Source organism: Ranitomeya variabilis, chromosome 3 (assembly GCF_051348905.1).
Source record: "Ranitomeya variabilis isolate aRanVar5 chromosome 3, aRanVar5.hap1, whole genome shotgun sequence".
Lineage (NCBI taxonomy): Eukaryota > Metazoa > Chordata > Amphibia > Anura > Dendrobatidae > Ranitomeya > Ranitomeya variabilis.
In genome coordinates, this window is record NC_135234.1 from 666022262 (window position 1) to 666041437 (window position 19176).

The 19176-nt window shown below is 46.1% G+C and overlaps 1 long non-coding RNA gene across 1 annotated transcript; it reads right to left on the reverse strand.

The window, feature by feature from the left end:
• Positions 1 to 16687: 16687 nt before the first annotated feature.
• On the reverse strand, positions 16688 to 17584 carry LOC143818483 (uncharacterized). Its single transcript, XR_013224569.1, has 3 exons — positions 17524 to 17584; positions 16975 to 17442; positions 16688 to 16814 (listed from the first exon to the last, which is right to left on the reverse strand). It is a non-coding gene; the product is annotated as an uncharacterized LOC143818483 (long non-coding RNA).
• Between the last annotated feature and the right edge of the window lie 1592 nt (positions 17585 to 19176).

Sequence of the window (19176 nt, forward strand, 5' to 3'; positions counted from 1 at the left end):
ACCACCTGCCGGACCAGAAACGATTTTGTCAAATCCTGCAACCCTCTAAGTTTAAAGCCAAAAGCCAAGCCTGATAACGAATTATTGATTTTTGACACTGACCAACCTGACTCCCAGATATGACCGATAAATAAAATCAATTTGCTTTCGTCCTCTAAATCCACACCCATCTGATTTTTCCACCGGACCCAAGAATCCCAGGCCCTCGTATAGTGCGACCAAGTTCCAGCCGACAGTGATCTGGCCAACAAGTCTCTCACTGCCCCAGCGGAAGATTCCAAAGCTCCTCTGAACAAACCTTCCCCGTGGGTTCCACTTGAGGTGCCAACTCCCGAACACGATCCCACTGCGAAGAAGAAAGAGCTTCAAGAATTTTGTTATATTTCAAAACCCCAAGCTCCGCCGTGACCCACAAATTAAAATTCAAACCAGCCCAAACCAATTGTTGTAAAACTCGCAGAAGAGAGTGTTTTGATGATGACAACGAATTAATAGCCTCCATGGCCCCAACTGAGCCGCAACAAAAACATATTTTCTTGTCTCGAACATTGCCTCCCCATAGTGTCAAAGCTACCACGATAGGAAAAACTTCGCGTAGTGTAATATCAGCCACTAAACCGTTCTCTTTCCACGTTTTTGGCCACTCGGCCACTAACCATTCGTTCCGAAAAAACAAAGAAAAACCCGATTCGTCCGCTGAACCGACCAAAATGCCGAGAAACTCCGCCGACACCACCGGCGCAATCCAGAGTGACTTTCCATTGTATGAATCCAGAAAAAATTCCCAAACTTTCAAATCATCCTTCAGATCCCTTCTAAGCCGTATGAAATGATTTGGCGCCATAATCCCAACCGTGGCCAATGAAAGTCTACGACAAAAGGCTCTTCCCATTGGCATGATCCGACATGCGAAGTTCAGTTTACCAAGCAACGACTGGACCTCACGAAGTGTTACCTTCTTCAAGCTACCCACACGCTTCACCTCCAATCTCATGTTCACCAGTTTGTCCTCAGGCAATCTACACTCCATTGCCACCGTGTCGATTTCAATACCCAGAAAACTCAAAGATGTAACAGGCCCAACCGTTTTTTCCGCTGCCAACGGAACGCCAAATTTTTTAGCCACCCCTTCCATCGAGTGAAGTAAAACCGAACAATCCGAAGTAAAGGCCGACCCAACAAACAAGAAATCATCCAGATAATGAACACAAGAACCGAGTCCTGTCACGTCCTTAACTACCCATTCTAAAAACGTACTAAATGCTTCGAAATAGGTGCATGACAATGAACACCCCATCGGTAAACAACGATCCACAAAAAATCCCCCGTCCCAAAAACAACCAAGCAAATGCATACTGTCCGGATGAACTGGTAGCAGTCTAAACGCTGCCTCCGTTTTTGCCAACATGGCCCCTTGTCCACATTTTCTAACCCATGACATTGCCGAATCAAAAGAAGTATATAACACAGAACACAATTGGGGGTCAATTCCATCGTTTACCGAAGAGCCCTTCGGAAATGAGAGGTGATGAATCAACCTGAACTTGTTAGGCTCCTTTTTTGGTACAACCCCCAATGGCGACACTCTCAGGTTAACCATGGGGGCTGTGTCAAACGGCCCAGCCATTCTACCTAAAGCCACTTCTTTTTGCAATTTTTCAGTGACCACTTCTGGGAATTCCCTGGCTGATTTCAAATTCCTGGTTGATAACCTCACCTCCATGTCAACAAAAGGGATCTTGAATCCCTCCCGAAAACCATCACGCAACAATTTTGCAGCCTCTTTGTCAGGGTATTTATTTAGGAAGTGCTCCATCTCTTCCAGCCGAACCGGTGTCACCGCTTTTTTCAAAACCCTCAGATCCCTTCTGTTTTCCTCCCTTGAAGCACTTCGACACCCCATGATTACCTCCGCAGGCGGAACACTCGTGTTTGAATTTGCACTTGGCGCCGAACCTGCATGCGCCGTCATTGTATGAGAAGCACAGTCCTTTCTGTACTGCCACCGAGTGCCCTGACTGCCCTGAACCCCCGGTGCCCCCAAGAAACGATTGTGAACCCGAACCCCCTTTTCCAGGGGCCGTCACTCTCATCCATAGAGCTATGTCTTTATGTTCCCATCTAATGTTTGGACGAACTGCTTTCCTCTGGTGGAATTGTTCATCATATCTCAACCATCCTTGTCCCCCGTATACTCTATATGCCTCCCCTATGGTATCCATATAGCAGAATAGGGGCGAACAATTTTCTGGCGCTTTTTCCCCAATCACACTAGCCAATATAGCGAAAGCCTGTAACCAATTATTGAATGTGCGGGGTATCAAACGAAAACGTCTCCTCTCCTCGTCTTCCTTTTTATACTCATCCCGTCTGACCCTGTCTAAATTAAAACGTTCGAGTGGGAGAAGTGAGAATATCTCCACGTATTCCCCCTTCCAAATCCTATCCCTTACTTCCTGCTTTAAATGTGTTCCCAGAGGCCCCTCAAAACAGACATACACTTCACATTTTGCAGCATCCCCTAAACGCACTGCTTCATCTTTATCTTTGCCCCCGTTATCAACCGCCGTGGATACCTGACCCGTTATTGCGTTGCCCGAAGCCGCCTCGTCCCCAGCCGCCGCAGTAACCCCCGTTACCTCGCTCTGTACCACAGGACGTGACTCCAGACTTCTTTCTCCATCCCCTATACCCCTTCTATTACCTAACCAAGCCGCCGAGGGAGATAACGTACCCTGTGCACTCCCCGCCCCCCATAACCGCACTAAATCTTTAAGACTTTGTAATAAAACACCAGAGCCGCCACTAGCCCCCCCAACAGATAATTCCTCCCCCCTTGCATTCACATTTGAGGCTAGTGCAGGTAAGTAAAAAGAAGTGCAGTCTCGCTCACCTGGCTGCCTGGGTGCTGTGTTCCCAGCAGCCGCCAATCCGGCGTCCTGACGCGATCTCTCTGGGCGCGTGCTTCCTCCATCCTCGTGCTGTCCCATGGAAGTTGATGCAGTGTGCAGCCAGCCTGACTCGACCGCTGCGTCCCCAGTGTCCATACGTCCCACATGTCCTGGTTCAAATCCATCTGATGATCCTCTTCTTCTAAATGAATGGCCTAATCCATGCTCCCCCCTCCTCTCCCCCTCCCCAGTGGCCAGAGATTCCCTCCCTCCTACTATACAGCGATCTCCTCCATGCCTGCGGTCAGCTTCGCCCCCCCTCCCCCTCCCAGCTGCAGCACAGGGACGTCCAGCTCTGCTCTCTGTAGCAGCAGACAATCATGAAGCACATAGACAGTATATGGCCGAGAGCATTGAAGTGTAGCTCTCCCAAACGTAATGCCCAGATATACTGGTTTGCTAGGGCTACTCCAAAATACATAGAAAAAAGCAAGAACATGGAGTACAAAAATCCCAAAATTCATAATAAAAAATTACTTTATTAATACAATATAAAAAAATTCTTTTATAACAAACAACATAGAAATTCAATTATAAATAATTAATTAAAGACACAAATGCACCAATAAATATACATATATGCACCAAACAGATGAAGACTAAGGAGAAATACTGAAGCAGTACAGGTGAACATGGGGAGCAAAGCATGTATCCGGTAGGTAAGAATAACAATAATGGTATGTGGCCATCAATATAATCACTTACACGCTTACCAATTGCGTGCTTTCACCACTGACAACGCATATGGGATGAATGCTCGGTCGCTACATACATATACAATGGCCACTGAAGTGCTTACCCATGAATGTGCCGGACAGCTAACCCACAGCGCACCAGGAACCCCTTGACGCGCGTTTCGCCGCCAAGCTTTTTCGAAAGGGGATCCCCTTTCGAAAAAGCTTGGCGGCGAAACGCGCGTCAAGGGGTTCCTGGTGCGCTGTGGGTGAGCTGTCCGGCACATTCATGGGTAAGCACTTCAGTGGCCATTGTATATGTATGTAGCGACCGAGCATTCATCCCATATGCGTTGTCAGTGGTGAAAGCACGCAATTGGTAAGCGTGTAAGTGATTATATTGATGGCCACATACCATTATTGTTATTCTTACCTACCGGATACATGCTTTGCTCCCCATGTTCACCTGTACTGCTTCAGTATTTCTCCTTAGTCTTCATCTGTTTGGTGCATATATGTATATTTATTGGTGCATTTGTGTCTTTAATTAATTATTTATAATTGAATTTCTATGTTGTTTGTTATAAAAGAATTTTTTTATATTGTATTAATAAAGTAATTTTTTATTATGAATTTTGGGATTTTTGTACTCCATGTTCTTGCTTTTTTCTCTGTAGCAGCAGCAGCCGATGAGCAGGAGGAGACTCCCCACTGCCACTCACCAGCCGCCCTGCGTGCTGGTGCTCGCCCCGCCGACTCCTCACTGCTGCTGGATGAATGCCGAGCCTGGGGCCGAACCGAAGGGGCCCCAGCCGTTCCTGACCCCGGATCCCTGGCTCCTTCTGCTGCTGGTGAGTGCTCGCGTTGCCGGCTTCCCCCCTGCGCTGAAGGCACCTGACTAGCAGGCCCTCGTGTGCTCTTCAGTACCTCTGTGCCCCGCCGAGCCGAGCCCGTTCCTGGTTGGGCAGCGGCCGCTCCTGCTCCTGGATCCACGCTTCCTCCAGACGCCATCGCTGCAGGGGAGGCCGACACCTCCCCCTGTTGCAGGCCCCGCCGGTGTTGCGGATTCCTCCCAGCCGCAGGTTTACGCGCCGGCTGCCGACGCTTCGTGACCGCGGCCGGAGGGTCCCTAGAGGGGCTCCTTATACGGCGCCGGGCCCTGGGGGTAGCCTCAGGGCTGAGGCGCTCCGGAGGCCTAGACCTCCGAGTCCGACGCCCTGCACTTAAACCTTGGGGTTGGTCGGCTCCCTCATCAGGCAGCAGGCCCTGAATGGATGCCTGCAGCCATCCCGCACCTCTGGTTCCCACAGCCGCTCTCAATTGCTGCAAAATCGCCTCAATCTCCATAACTAAAATCAGCTCTGAGCTTGTTTCTAGTACGGTGGGGGACCTAAAATGGTTGCCCCACTGAGATGGCCGTTGCCCCTTATACTGCCCGCCCTTACTCCGCCTCTTCTCCCCATTCCCCCTCCCCCTAGCCATACATCATTCCCCTGATTCAAATTTATTAACCCTTCCCCACCCAAAATTCCCTCAACCCAATGCTTTCTCATGTATTATCACTTAACCCTGTCATGGCGTCCTCCCTTTGAAGGCCTGCGGCCCAGTACGGCCTTACTCATCCAGAATTTCATGCACAGAGGAAGGACAGGAGACTCATATTCTTGAAGGACCTTTGTCATGAACTTGTAATGCGTCACATGATAGAGCGAAGTGACTTGAAATGCTTGCCAAAGCAAACTAAAGAAGCAATGAAACGGTGTGGCGTACAGTTTCAGATTATTCCAGAGCCAGGAGAAAGAAAACGAAAGCGTTGTTTCATGTGTCCAAGAAACATAGAGAGGAAAACTGAGCGATATTGTTCCACTTGTAAGGAAACTGTTTGCAAAGAACACTCTTCTGAAAAAATAACGTCAGAATTGTTTGGAAGACTAATATAATAGAAAAGAAAGTTAGAATAAAAATGTAGCTGCAGCTAGTTTGCTATAGATTTCTATGCATTTTTGTGTGTTTTCATGTCTTTGTGTGAAATTTGGGAAAAAAAAAAGATTTTTTGGTGTTTTCTGTGAAAAATTATAATTACAATTTTGTCCACTATTCATATTTTATTGAGCAATTTTGAAATAAACTTGTGAAAGTTATTTAAGTGTGTTTTTCTACATTATGTGCATGCGGGCCTAAAAGGCCCCCAATACGTTAATATGTATATTTTTAACGTCATGCATTCTAGGGTTAACCTGCGAGACTCGGACGTATTTTTCGCAAGTGAAAAGGAGCCCTTATAGTGAGTTTTTGATGTTTCAGATTTTCTGCACTATTTCTGGACCTATTAAGTAAATTAAAGGTATTATCCCAACTCCAAGATCATATCCCAATATGTAGTAGGGGTAATAATAATAATATTAGCAAATACCTCCAATTAGAAATTTAGTAAAGTTCTTCAGATTGGTTATGTTACCTCATATGTAGGGCATTGCAGTAGCTTAGATATCCATGGTTATGACCGCTAAGAGCTGTCTAACTATGTCCTCTCTATTGTCTGCATCCCTCCAGCCATGCTTCGGTGATGCCCATGAGCTGCTTTGAGTGCCACCGTACTGTGAACATGGTTGTTCCTCATCCTCCTCCTCCTCCAAAACTGTCCCCTGACTAGACATTTGTGTACCTGGTGTGAATAGTCCATGTTCCTCCTCCTCTTCCTCTTGTTCCACCACCTCATCCTTCATCACCTGAAGCTTTTTTTTCTAGAAGACATAGAAGTGGGATAGTAACACTGATGATGGCATCATCCGCCCTGCCCACATTTGTGGATTAATCGAAGCAGTGCAACATGGCACATGTCCCGTTTGAAGGCCCACTCGTTGGTCATGAAGTAGTTTTGCTCCTCGGTGAAGCGCACTCATGCGTGCTGCACAGGGCCGCCATCAGGGTATTACTGCCCTTACTGGTGTATGGGGCCCGGGGAGCAGAAGGAAAGAGGGGGGCCCAGTCATGCTGGCTGCTCGGGAGGTGGGCCCCTCCCCTCTTTTCTTCTACTCACCGGGCCCCAGGGGCAAGGGGGTCAGTCATCTGCACTTACCAATAGTAACGCTGCTTTACTTTTCACAACTATGCATGCAGCATCTCGCATCTCCTGTCTTCACAGCTGCTCCTCCTCCCTGCCCATCCTGTCTGGCGCCTGTTGTTGGAATCACCACCCTCTCCCTGCACACGCTTCCAGCCTGTGCAGAACGGCACATGCACACTCATGGCTGGAAGGAAGCTGCAGCTGTGTGCAGGACCTCAATCACCCCATGAACAGGAGGTAAAGAACGGCCTGAATGTGTCCGATTGTTTAGCACAGAGATGAGGAAAGCAGAGGCTGCAGTCAGAGACTAGAAGCAGTGATTAGTGATGAGCGAGCACTAAAATGCTCGTTGCTCGAGTCGAGCAAATTGGAATACTCGGGTACTCGGCCAGAACAACGAGCCCAATGTAAGTTTATGGGAAACCCGAGTATTTTTACTGCGATCCCCCAGGGGTCCTTTTAAGGTCTAAAAATTTCTGAAAATAATGGAAACACATCTCAAATGACACAGGAACATCATGGGGATAGCCCCTGGAAGCATTTTTGACTCCTAGGTCCCAGCTGTAAGCAATGTTGTCAGAGTTTCACGCCATTTTTAAAGGTGCACCAAAAAACATATAAAAACGAAACCTAAATGGATTTTGCTGGGAAATATGTTAATGTTAACGGGAACCTGTCACCCCCCCCCCCCCCCAGGCGGTTTTAACTAAAAGAGCCACCTTGTGCTGTTCTAATGCTGCATTCTGCCAAGGTGGCTCTTTTAGTTCGGGTCCCTGTCAACGCTGAGATAATCGCTTTTATACTGTGCCCCTCATACCTGACAAAAAAGCAGATGCTTTTCTAAAATCAGCTTGGGAGGCAGCGACATGGTCGTTTGAACCCAGGGTGGCCGCCACTTGCACAGCACGTGCTACGGTTAAGTGGTTAGAGGAACTGAGTGACCAGATTAAAAACAAATGCCAGAGAAAGAGACTACTTGAGGCATTACCCTCTCTACAGGGCGTTGCAAGATTCCTAGCAGATGCTTTGATTGATTCTGTCAGAGGTGCCGCCCGCGCATGTGCTTTATCCAACTCAGAACGTAGAGCATTGTGGCAGAAAATTTGGACTGCTGACTTCCAATCGAAAGTTAAACTCTGTGGGGTACCCTGTGAAGGACAATATCTTTTTGGTAAAGCCTTAGATGAGATCCTAGAGAAAGCATCAGATAAGAAAAAACATTTTCCGCCTCCTTCCTTTCCTAGGTGCCGATGGGAGACCTCTCGTTCGTCCTTTCGTGGGTCTGGATATAGAGGAGGCTGCGGCTGTTCAGACGATAGGTCTGTTCGGGGCAGAACCTGGAAAGAGAGAAAAGAGAGGGGATTCCTCTTCAATAAGCCTCCCCCCAAACCTGACCCCAAACACCAGATGCCAAAATCCCAGTGGGGGGAGACTCTGATTGTTCGTCCACCACTGGGCAGCGCTACCAGCTTCTCAATGGGTAACCAACTTATTATCGGAAGGTCTACGGTTCAAGTTCTCCAGCCCCCCGCCAAATCGCATGATAATGACCCGGGTGGCAGAAAAAAATCAAGACACGCTAGAGGGAGAGGTTCATCTCCTCATACAAAAAGAAGTTATAATAAGAGTACCTCACCAGGAGATAGGAAAAGGGTTCTACAGCACCTTGTTCCTAACACCAAAACCAGACGGCTCGCTAAGAGCAATATTCAACTTGAAGGCACTAAACCACTATATTCAAGTGGAGAGTTTCAAAATGGAGACTCTAAGAACGGCAATAAAAGTACTCGACCCGAACTGTTACATGGCAGTAATAGATCTAACAGATGCTTACTACCATGTGCCAATTGCTGGCCAACACCAACAATACCTAAGATTAGTGGTAAACATTGCAAAAATTCCCACCCATCCGCAATATCAATACCTTCCCTTCGGGGTAGCTATATCTCCCCGTATATTTACAAAAATTATTTCCGAAGTAGCGTCTTTCACCAGAAAAGAAGACATAATGCTGGTACCCTATTTGGACGATTTTCTGTTAATAGCAAACAACAAAGAAAATTGCGAAAAAACAGTCGCAAGAGTACTGCAGGTACTGGCCAAGCTAGGCTGGATTGTAAACCTAAAGAAATCAAGACTAATCCCAACTCAAACTCAAGAATTCATCGGGATCCTGTTGAATTCAGTCAAATAGGAGTGTGTCCTCCTAGAGGAGAATTCAAGCTATTCAACAGAAAATACAACTGTTCCGACTAGGACGGCCCATTTCACTACGGAAAGCAATGTCGCTCTTAGGTGTTCTAATGGCAACAATTCCAGCGACCCGGTGGGCACAAAGTCACACACGAGAATTACAAGGGCAGATACTAACAGAACAAACGAAGAATCCATACAATCTGAATCGGAAAATTCTTCTATCTCCAAGAGTTCAAGACTCACTAGAATGGTGGCTGAAAACAGAAAATTTAAGCAACGCAGTGCCTTGGTCAGTGCTGAACCCAGTAGTCCTAACTAACGATGCGAGCCCATGGGGGTGGGGAGCACACCTGGAGGGTCAGGTCATACAGGGTCAATGGAGGGCCTCAATGAGAGCTGCATCTTCCAATCTAAAAGAACTGTCGGCGGTGAGGCAAGCACTTCCTCATATAGGAGAAAAGATACAAGGAAGACATGTGGTGGTGTTGTCCGACAACAACACAACGATAGCCTATATAAATCGACAAGGGGGCACAAGATCAGCATCCCTAAATGACAGAGGCCAAAGAGCTGTTCATATGGGCCGAGAACAACCTTCTTTCCTTAGCGGGAACATACTTAAAAGGGTCAGAGAATCAAATAGCCAATTTCTTAAGCCGTCACATATTACATCAAGGAGAGTGGTCCCTGAACCAGGGAATATTTGGGAAAATCTGTACCAGCTGGGGCATTCCAGAAATAGACTTGTTCGCCACAAAAAAAAATCGGAAGGTGAGGAAGTTCTATTCTCTGAACCCAAGAGAACACCCAGAGGGAGTGGATGCGTTTCTGTACCGATGGAACTTTCATCTAGCATACACGTTTCCCCCGATATCGTTAATCCGACAGTCCTCAAGAAAATTCAGGAAGACAAGGCACGAGTAATCCTTATAGCTCCCTTTTGGCCAAAAAGGGCATGGTTCACGTGGCTCAGATGCATGTCTACCTCGGACCCGTGGATCCTTCTGGATACTCCGGATCTCCTACACCAGGGACCAGTTCAACACCCTCAAGTACATAGGCTACATCTCACCGCCTGGAACTTGAGAGGGGGCTCCTATTAGCAAAAGGATTCTCAAACCCTTTGGTGACCACATTGCTCGCTAGCAGGAAAAAGGTCACGTCAGAAAAATACCAGAAAGTTTGGCAGAAATTCCTGGAATTCTCAGGGCGACAATTGTTCGAGACGAGCCAAGAAATTCCGGTAAAAGAAATTCTAGAATTTCTTCAAAAAGGGTTAGAAAGGGGGCTATCTACTAGCACCTTAAAGGTGCAAGTCTCCGCCCTGGGTGGTCTCTATAGAGACCAGGAAATAATTTTGCCCTCATTTTGCCTTCAACCAAAATCCCAGGGGGAACAAACCTTCTATTGTCTTGATGTCAGACGCTGCCTGCTTCAATGCATAGAAGCCACAAAACCGTCACGTCAGTCATCAGCCCTTTTTGTCTCCTTCCAGGGGACAAACAGGGGAAAAAAGGCCTCAAAGGCAACTATTGCACGGTGGTTGCGTACGGCTATTTCACGTTCATATTCCTCCTCTGGGCAAGTTCCTCCACAGGGTGTTACGACTCACTCCACGTGTGCTATCGCCACATCCTGGGCAGAAAGGACAAATGCTTCCATGGAACAGATTTGTAGAGTGGAAGGTATGGTCTTCACCTTCCACCTTCTTCCGACATTATAGGCTAGACTTAGGTCTGTCAAACCTTTCTTTTGGGAGAAAAGTACTATCTGCTGTTGTCCCACCCTAGGATTCTTTCTATTTCTTCCTCTCACGTACGGTGCTGTCATGGTGAAGGGAAAAAATGATAATTACTTACCGGTAATTTGATTTTCCAGAACCATGACAGCATCGCATTAATTCCCGCCCTATCTTGATGATGGTTGTGTGATTCACAAAAAAAAAAAATTATTATATATATATATATATATATATATATATATATATATATATATAAAAAAGGGATATACATATATAGAAACTAATAAGGAGCTATACCAAATGAATGCGATATACGTGTGTGTACTAACAAGGCGGTCATCTTCCATACTCTGAAACAAACTGAGGAGAGAGGTGCCGCCCCATTCTTTTATTTCTGCTGCAGGTTTCCTGTTCCTGGGGGCGGATGCCATCTCTCACGTACGGTGCTGTCATGGTTCTGGAAAATCAAATTACCAGTAAGTAATTATGATTTTTGTGGCCTGCTGGAGGTCATTTTGCAGGGCTCTGGCAGTGCTCCTCCTGTTCTTCTTTGCACAAAGGCTGAGGTAGCGGTCCTGCTGCTGGCTTGTTGCCCTCCTACGGCCCCCTCCACATTTCCTGGTGTACTGGCCTGTCTCCTGGTAGTGCCTCTAGCCTCTGGACACTACACTGACAGACACAGCAAACCTTCTTGCCATAGCTCGCATTTATGTGCCATCCTGGATGAGCTGCATCACCTGAACCACTTGTGTGGGTTGTAGAGTCCGTCTCATGCTACCACGAGTGTGAAAGCACAACCAACATTCAAAACTGACCAAAACATCAGCCAGAAAGCATTGGTATGGAGGTGTGGTCTGTGGTCCCCACCTGCAGAACCACTCCTTTATTGAGAGTGTTTTGATAATTGCCAATAATTTCCATCTGTTGTCTATTCTATTTCCACAGCAGCATGTGAAATTGATTGTCAAACAGTGTTGCTTCCTAAGTGGACAGTTTGATTTTACAGAAGTTTAATTTACTTGGAGTTATATTTTGTTGTTTATATGTTCCCTTTATTTTTTTGAGAAGTGTATATATATACTGTATATATATATATATATATATATATATATATATATATATATATATATATATATATACTACACTAAGCGTTCTATTACTATATAACAATGCTAAATCCTTTATATACTTGTTTTTTGTTGCGTACACCCCTTTTCACATGTAAAGCATGGTGCTATAATAATAAATAATTATAATATAGAGTGACCATCTTTAAACTATCAGAGAATATAAGGCTAGTTTCACATTTGCGTTAGAATCCGCAGCATTTAATCCGCATGCGCAAGTGCAGGAAAAAACGCATAGAAACACGTCCAAACGCGGCATTTTTTAGACGCATGCGGGAACGCATGCGGTTAAAAAAACGCAGCGATTGCACGCTTTTCTATGCGTTTTTTCCTGCGTTTGCGTTTTTGGTGCGCATGGTGACAAATTTTACAGGAGAAAAATCTAGATAACCAGACACCGCCAATGGGACTACAGAGGGCGTGTATTATGGGATCTCTATATATAGATCCTAGGGCTGCTGAAATCTTAACAGTGTGCTACTGTATCCTGTGTCATGATGGATCTTCGCATGGAGAGCTTTTATTTCAACCTGTATTTAAGCATCAACCTGTTTCTTGCCTGTGCGTTTGCTTGGGAGCAAGACAGAAATCGCGAAAGATGGAGAAGGAGACGTCGTAGGCGTTTTTGGAGACACCCATTATTGAATTACGTGAGAGCCGTGGAGCCTATCACACACTGTATTGCGAGCTTAATGACAACCCGGACAAATTCTCGGAATATACAAGGATGTCGCAAGACTCATTCCGGGATTTGCTTGCTCGTGTCCAAGGAGCCATACGGAGACAGGACACCCAGCTCCGTAGAGCGATTCCACCAGAGGAACATCTGCTGGTGGTTACATTAAGGTACGCAACAAATCTAAACCAATGGCAGTGCTAATTTTGGGTGTTCTGACATGTCTTTTTTGGTATTTTCCTTTATGTCTTTAGCATAACAACACCATAAATAGAATTGATAGTAATCGTTTTTTGTTTTTTTTTTCCTCCAGATTTCTGGCAACCGGAGAGAGTTTATCATCCCTCCACTTCCAATACCGGCTTGGAATTTCCACCCCGTCCGGAATTGTTGCGGACACCTGCCGGGTTTTGTGGAATGTACTCCGGAATGAGTTTATTACCCTACCCACCTTGGATATGTGGATTGAAATTGCGGAAAAATTCTGGAGTGTGTGTGATTTCCCCAACTGTTTGGGAGCGGTGGATGGAAAGCACATCCGCATTATCAAACCAGCCAGAACAGGATCGGAGTACTTCAATTATAAAAAATATTTTTCTGTTGTGCTCATGGCAATAGCCGATGCGGACTGTCACTTCATCGCCGTGGACATTGGAGCTTTTGGCCGTGGCAACGATTCCCAGACTTTTAAGAACTCTGATATGCACCGTGTGTATGGCAAAAATTGTAATTTTCCACGGCCACGACTGCTCCCCAACACTCAAGGTCCACCAATGCCATTTGTTATGGTTGGTGATGAGGCCTTTCAGATGTGTGAAAACCTACTGAAGCCTTATTCCAGTCGTGAAAAGTATTTTTAACTACAGACTGACCAGGGCACAAAGAACAGTAGAGTGTACCTTTGGGATTCTGGTCTCAAAATGGCGCATTCTTGCATCAGCCATTAATCTAAAAATGGAGACAGTCGACGAGGTGGTCAAAGCCTGTGTGGTTCTGCACAATCACATAATGGCTAAGGAGCAGCCCAACATTGAACTGGATGAACCAGTTGCACACCCACTGCCCGATTACCAACATCACCCGCTGCGGTCAATAGCTGAAGTTGGCCACATGCGGAACCAATTTGCTGCCTTTTTTTATTCGGATATTGGGCATGTGTCATGGCAGGACAATCTATATATATAATTGTCTAAGGGTTTTTCCGTCTGTCTGTCTGTCTGTCTGTCCTGGAAATCCCGCGTCTCTGATTGGTCGAGGCCGCCAGGCCTCGACCAATCAGCGACGGGCACAGCATGGCGACGATGATGTCATAATGGAAATCCCGCGTCTCTGATTGGTCGAGGCCTGGCGGCCTCGACCAATCAGCGACGGGCACAGTATCGACGTAGATGTCATAATGGTTGCCATGGCGACGATGTCATAAAGGTTGCCTTGACCAATCAGCGACGGGCACAGTCTGCCGCGAATTCTGGAATCATCATTGGCCATATACTACGGGGACAAGCATATTCTAGAATACCCGATGCGTTAGAATCGGGCCACAATCTAGTGTTGTATAAATGTCCTGTTGGGATTTTATCTGTACCAGTTATTTTCTAAAATGTTACTAATATTTCTCGTTAATAAAATTTATTTTTTGGTGTCTTGACCGTGTCTCCTATGTCCTCTACAAACCAAGGCTGTCCTCACACTAGCTGTATTTGGTCTGTATTTCATGTCAGTATTTTTAATCTAAAACCAGGAGTGGGTGATAATAGCTGAGGTGCTAGATATGTTATTATTATAATTTTCCTCTTATCCTTTTCCTCTAATTGTTCCAATCATTGTTTTGACTTACTGATATAAAATACTGACCACATACTGTTAATGTGACGACAGCCATGTAGTTTTAAAGGTTGTTGAGGTCATTGCGTCCGGATTCTGTTCTGCAGTATCCATTGGACACAGACTGAAGAGACAATGACTGTCATACAAAACAGATCTATACTCATCAAGTCAGGTGTCAGAAATAATGAATTCATGATGCACATAGCCTCATGAATTCACTATTTCTGACACATGTACAGGTGAGCATAGATATGCCGTGTATGACCGCCATCGTCCCTTCACTTTGTGTGAAATAGATTACGTACACAGAAGAGAAAATAGAGGTTATACAAGGCAGTTCTCTACTCACCAGGTCAGGTGTCCTAAAACTAATGAGTTTGTGGACACCTGACCTGTTGAGTATAGTTCTGCATTTTATTTCCGCCATTTTCTCTTCACTCTGCAACACTAGTCACAGACTAAGCAGAAGGAAGGAAGAGATTATGGAGATAATACAAGTATAAATATTTTGGCCCACCTCATATCTCTATACTAAAGACACACAAAGCTGCAGTCTTTTATTTGCTAAAACTACTGGAGCTATGATGTGGCCAAAAAATTAAGTGTTCGGCGGACGGTGTGTGTTGACGGCGGCGAAATACACAAGTAAACCACACATAATTGGGGGCAAAAAACAATATTATTTATTTTGTTATAGACAAAATTTTTATTTACTGCGCCTGCTTGGGGTAGAGTGATGTAAACAGGGGGTGTGAAGCTGTGAGGCCTGGCTAACCGTGGACGACGCAGAGGTGGCAGGAGAAGGGGCAATGAAACTTGTGGGGTCTGGTAGTTTGGGGATAGAGCTTGACACATGAGAGGCTTGAGACGCACTGGAAGGGTGAGACAAACCTGACATTACAGACACACTGGGAGGTGAAGGGGGAGGAATACTAAGAGTCTGCTGGGTTTTTTTGTTTGTTTATTTGTTTCTGGGATTGCCGGGTTCTGGTAAGCCTCGGTGTCAGGGTCCGGCTGCACTGTGTCAGAGTCCATAGTGCTCAGAGCGTGCAGCCATGCCAGAGTCCATAGTGCTCGTAGAGCGTGCAGCCATGCCAGAGTCCATAGTGCTCGTAGAGCGTGCAGCCATGTCAGAGTCCATAGTGCTCGTAGAGCGTGCAGCCATGCCAGAGTCCATAATGCTCGTAGAGCGTGCAGCCATACCAGAGTCCATAGTGCTCGTAGAGCGTGCAGCCATGCCAGAGTCCATAGCGCTTGTAGGGCGGAAGGCCATGCCAGGGTCCTGCTGCATCGTGGTGGTGGTGGCGGTATGGAAGGCCATGCCAGGGTCCTGCTGCATCGTGGTGGTGGCGGTACGGAAGGCCATGCCTGGGTCCTGCTGCATCGTGGTGGTGGTGGTCGTACGGAAGGCCATGCCAGGGTCCTGCTGCATCGTGGTGGTGGCGGTACGGAAGGCTATGCCAGGGTCCTGCTGCATCGTGGTGGTGGCGGTACGGAAGGCCATGCCAGGGTCCTGCTGCATTGTGGTGGTGGCGGTACGGAAGGCCATGCCTGGGTCCGGCTGCATCGTGGTGTCCGTGGAGGAGGTCCAAGCAGGAGCAGCGGTTGTCATGGTGGTGGCAGTGGGCTGTCCAACAGCACTCGGCATGGTGGCGGTGCTGTACTGGTGTCCGGCAGTGCTAGGAATATAGGTGGCCGTGCAGTGGTATGCAGCAGAGGTCGGCATTGAGGTTAATCATGACAGTGAAGGCACAGGTGGATATGCCGCCACTGTCTGCTGAAAATACCGACTCTGCTGCATAGCCTGCACGTAAGCAGCATTGCAGGCCTGCATGACACTAAGCTGGAGATCAGGAGTAAGGTGTTCCAACATGCCCTGCTCAATTTGGTTAAAAAAATGATGTGCTGGCCTCTGGAGGTCGGCTTTTACTTGGTCAAGGCTTTTGGTGACCTCCTGGATACATGTATTCATGTGGCTAAGGGAAATATCCATTCGGTCACCCAAAGCCTTGAGTCCTTCGTGAAAAACCGAGCTCAAGTGCAAAAACTGGGGCATGAGGGACCTGTCTGATGCCCTCTGCCGCTGCCGGGAGGAGCCCAAAAAAAAGGGGCAGTGGCAGTGGACTGGGAAAGGGGGAAGACCTGATGGACCAGCTTCCTGGTCTCCAGTTTGTGTGGCAGGCCCACTTGCTGCAGTGCTGCTGGATGGCTGGGACGGATCCGTGGCTGTATGATGAAGGACCGCTCCAGAACCTGGGCCAACAGTGCTGCTCCATGTGCTGTGAAAAAACGATAAAAAAATTAATACCACAAATTGACCAGACGCCAACTCCTGTGGAATAGAAACATACAGATTATGGCAATACAACACAACCTAATGCATGGAAGAAATACTTATGTTCTCTGGGCAAGGACCGGTCTTAAAAATGCCAGAACGTGATGGTATTTGTACTTTCTGATCCTTGCTCCTGAACCACTGGGAACACGGCTCTCTTGACGCAGGTCCTTGTTGAAGCGGTCCTTCATCGAACGCCAACGTGTTTTGACTCTGGCCACTGTTGAAAAAACAAAACATAATGGTTAGACAATGGACTTTTGGCCGTGCTCACACAACTGTGTGTGATGGGAGAAACTCCTGAGAGTTTATCTCATCACACACAGTTGTGTGAGCACGGCCAAGGTCTCTGCTGCTTCACACTGCATTGCAATACTTACCAAAAGCATTTCGGACCCGAGTCGGGGCGTTGTCCCAGCCATCCCACATCTCTTTGGCCACCTCATTCCATAAGCGCCGGATCGTCACGTTGTCCGAGTGCTGTGGAACCCGGGTGTCCCACAACGGGACTCGCTCCTGGACCAGGGAGATGAGGAGGTCATTTTCTATGAGGTCTTCATCCCGTTCTGGAACCTAAAAATTAAATAAAGACATTAATGTTGGATACATTAACATAAGGAAAAGAAAGAAAACAGAGGCTGAGAAATGGCATGAATAATAAGTCAAGATACAAAAGGATTCCAGAAGAAAAATGTAAAGAAATAGGAATGTAAAGAAAGGAAGATTCAAGAATACTAAAGTGAGGATACAGTAAACAGTCAGCCTTGTATACGTACACGCTGCCACCTTGCCACCCGACCGTGACTCCACTGCTCCTGCCCAGTCTCTGCCGCAGTAGAAGAAGTGCTCTAAAAAAATGAAAAAAAAACATTGTCATATGTGTAGATGTGACAGTGAATACTTACCAATCTGAGGAGGCAAGTACTCACTTCACTGACATGTTCTACTTCAGAAGGCCCAGGACGTTGCTCCTCATCAGAAGAAGAAGACATTCTGATGCATGCAGAAAGAAAATGGCAGAAATTAGGACACGTAGAGACAGAAAATAGAAAATAAAGTCATTGGCTAGGATATACTCACATTGTTCAGAGGCTTGTTTGCTCCAAGGTGCTGTGGTCTGTCTGCTCTGCTTGGCTGTCTGCTGAGTAGTGAGCTGCAAATGTCCACTCCCTCCCTTTATCACCTTGTATGTGGGGGGTGGCTTATCAGTGTCTAGACATGTTTTTCTCTGGTGCAACGCATGCGTTCACGAACGCAAGCAAATGCATGTGCCTGTGAACGCATGCGTTCACATAGACAGCAATGCGTTTTTTTGGCGCATTCCTTACGCAATCGACCGCATACGTTTCTAGGCGGCAAATTGAACCCTCTAAAAATTACTACATGTAGCATTTCCGCGCCAAACCGCAGATGACGAAACGACGCATGCGTCGTCAAACGCGGCAAAAAGCAACCGATCGCAGACGCATGCGTCCCTAATGTTAAATATAGGAATACACAACGCATGCGGATATCTGCGGAAGAAACACTGCGGACACAACCGCAAATGTGAAACCGGCCTAACACTGACTACTGATACCCATCTCTGATACTTTTGTCATGAACTTTCTTTTGTGTATTTCCCCCAACATTTGTTTATGTAAATGTTGTATGTATTAATAAAATTACATTATAGATACTTTCCTCTATGGTTACTCACTGTTTTTGTAGATTTATATAGTATATATCTGTCGAGAGGGGAGTAAGATGCTACTGGTTCGCCAACATTAATCGTTTATGAGCACATTATGAGAAAAATAATACTGACTGTTCAAAAATATTTTTTTCATATCCTCAATTAATTGTGAATGAAATGGTAGAGCCAGCAATGAAGACATCTATAGTAAGAAATCAATTTTTTCTGGCATTCTGGCAATCCAAAGAAATGACAGTCAACTGATGTAACAATCCAGCCAAATATTATCCAATAGCAATGACACCGAAATGTTCTGACCCTTTCTAGGCTTCAGTCATGCATTCAGATTTTGGTTATATACAGTAGCCTGTCTGTAGCGTATGTGAAGAATATGTAGCCAGTAGCCCTCTATAGAGGGGGTCACATTTGTGATTATATGGCTGTTTCCAGCATATTTTAAACAGAGATCCATACGATGCCCTGTAGCATTTTCCCAGTAACGCAGCATTTTCAATGTTTCTAGGGTGAAATACAATGCATTATGTAGGACTTGTAAAGAAGAATGCTGAATGTATTAGCTGCATAATACCGTTCTGTATAATGCGCCTAAACTCACGTGCTACAACAATTTATTTATATCGTTATTATGCAATTTACAGTGATTGTCCAAAAATATCCTGGTCATTAAAGTCTGTCGGTGACACCTCCTTGTTATTATGTTGCAGGGCAAGGCTGCCACGGTGTATAACTAGCAGGTGTGGTCATTGCCTTTATTACCTATACTGTATGTACAGTACTTTGCTCATTATACTTTATCACAATTCTTCTTCTACATCGAGGTGTGATTTAAATATGAAAATGTTATATAACATACGGTAGAAGCAGAGGCGTAACTGGGGGTTCAGCA